This window comes from Anneissia japonica, unplaced genomic scaffold, assembly GCF_011630105.1.
Source record: "Anneissia japonica isolate Jap-2015-1 unplaced genomic scaffold, ASM1163010v1 scaffold2950_len93424_cov113, whole genome shotgun sequence".
Taxonomy (NCBI): Eukaryota; Metazoa; Echinodermata; class Crinoidea; order Comatulida; family Comatulidae; genus Anneissia; species Anneissia japonica.
In genome coordinates this window covers 75,776-78,275 of record NW_022757465.1, presented here as the reverse complement: position 1 = coordinate 78,275, position 2,500 = coordinate 75,776, and the positions used below count along the sequence as shown (strand labels likewise).

Sequence of the window (2,500 nt, the reverse complement as noted above, 5' to 3'; positions counted from 1 at the left end):
AAACCATAATATTCTTAAAACTGAGTCTTTAAAACCATAATTATTATGCATAGTATGTAAATCTATGTATGTGTGTGGGTTATCAATCGTCCAACACGTCATTTAAATTGTTATAAAATATCGGGTTATCAATATTCGTTACATATACTGTAAGGTAATCAAATTAATATTATATCCTTCTAATTCAGTATCAAAAGAAAGTAGATTATACCTTCAGTGTCTTTAGAAGTACAGTATTTTTCACGCAAAAATTAAACCCTGTATTAAAAAGTATGGCAGCCCCTGGCCCCCAGCGTATGGCTCGGGCCTTCCATCACTTCGTTGCGCCACTGATTCTTTGTAGTTCCGCATTTACAAATTTTGCACCCCACTCCCTGATGGGGACCTCCTTGCGCTCCTGAATACATGAAACAGGGAATGAACTAATACATTTTACTGCAAACGACTTGTGCACATGCCTCTTAAATGTAATAAAATCAAACAGAGTAGGCATTAACAGGGGTTTTTTTTTTTTTCCATGCGTGGAAGTACGACTACAAGACCATACTTTTTTCTTTGAAGTTCCATCCATGTGTTTTCTGTTTATTTAGCTCTACATCAAAAACTGTATTAAGCCACTGTTTCAAAAAGTGTATGCAGTTGGTTGTGGAGAATTGGCCATTTGGAATAGGGGATAACAATCACAAAAGAAAAATGCTAATTGACTAGTCCTGTTCTTAGTGAATTTTCTCAATTCTCAGGTGTTCGTGTAATAACAGTCAATGTACCTTGAGTTTCATATATAAAAAAAATAAAAAAATAAAAAATAATAATAATAATAATAATAATGTTATGTCCAAGTCTATTATTGCTATCGTTGCCGTTGTTGCTATATTAGTGTCATCATATTGCTATTGTTATTTCAAACACCTTACCAATATCGTTATTTTTATTGTTGAATTGATTTAATAAAAAAAAACACCATGATTTTTAATGAAACGGTAGGCTAATGTCATGCATGCTACAGGATTTTTTATGTAAATAATTACCGAATTATTAGAGTATTAGATGCTGTATACAAAACAATTATTTAAAAATTGTAGATTCTCATATATATATATAATTTTTTTTTTGCATTTGAATTGTGATTTGGTTTTAAAAACATCACACTTTTTTGTATGATTTAAAGTTCAGAATAATATTATTATTATTACAATTTATCACAATCATAAACAATCATGCATTAATTAAAAATAATTGATATGATAATAGATTTCATAACTTGGAGATTGTCACTTACAATTTTTGAAGACTAGTCAAACCACTGAATGCACCTTGGTTTAGTTCAGTTATTCGGTTACCACCCAAGTTCCTTCAAAAAAAGAAAAAAATAAACAATATTATTATTAAGCAAATGTAAACTATAAATTAATAATGTTGCCAGTTGTAAACATGTTGCCTTTAATTGGCGATGTGTTTTAATCCTGTTTCACCTGATTTTTTTTATAATTCCACTCATTATGCCTGAGAACAGCATTTATTCTATGTAGAGCATTAGTACCATGTATATTCAGTATAGTGAAAAGTGAAATTATGTTGGTAACAATATTATTACGACTATACCCCTCAGTGAGCATAGAAGGTTGCACGTTGTGCTGGTTTGCCATTGTATGTTATCCATTGATCAGGGGTAATAACGATCAGCGCATTTGATCATTGATTTGGTTTGGAACTGGCGCTTTACAAAAAATAAAAAATATTAATATTATGTCTAAGTCCATTATTGCTATCGTTACCATTGTTGCTAGCATTAGTGTCATCATTATTGCTATCTTTATTACAATCACCTTTAATTAAGAATATCGTTATTATTATTGTTGAATTGATTTAATAAAAAAAAAGACACCATGATTTTTAATCATCATTAAATATTATTAAATATTGTTTGTAACCGATAATTGAGCTGTAATCAGTATGTAACCGACAATATGATGCTCCTTTTACATGCATATAAATTCATTGCGATCAATATTTTACATGAAATAGGTATTGTGTGAACAGGATAAATGGCATGAAATTAATTATTTGTCAAGTTAAACATTCTCTGTATGGAATCAATCGTCATTACACCGATAATAGATATGATTTTCACAACCTTTTTAATTTAATACTCGTCATGTGGTCGATCACGATATTCATTTCGAATGATATTCGATAACTCATGAGGTGTATATTGATGTTTGAGGTCACGGACCCCGTTTACGATGGACGTGCGATGTAACTGGCGGTCAAAAATACAAAACATCTTACCAACCAGCAATACAGTAAGTCCTACTCGCGAACTTTTAAATCCCACAACGGTCATCCCATTAATTCACCTCGTGTTATTTCCTAGCAGATTGATTTGATATTTCCTAATAAATGTTTATCTAACTCTCCTTTTTCTATCCCGTATTCATGTGCCTCACCTCTTGCATGACTTTTTAAATATCACCCCATCTGACGTTATCTCTGCATCTAA

The 2,500-nt window shown here is 31.1% G+C and overlaps 1 long non-coding RNA gene across 1 annotated transcript in view; it reads left to right on the top strand.

Moving 5' to 3' along the window:
- Positions 1-1,234: 1,234 nt before the first annotated feature.
- LOC117124740 overlaps positions 1,235-2,500 on the top strand; it is a 29,217-nt gene continuing 27,951 nt past the window's right edge. The window contains exon 1 of the long non-coding RNA XR_004448009.1: positions 1,235-2,303. This is a non-coding gene — a long non-coding RNA (uncharacterized LOC117124740). The remainder of the gene's footprint in view (positions 2,304-2,500) is intronic.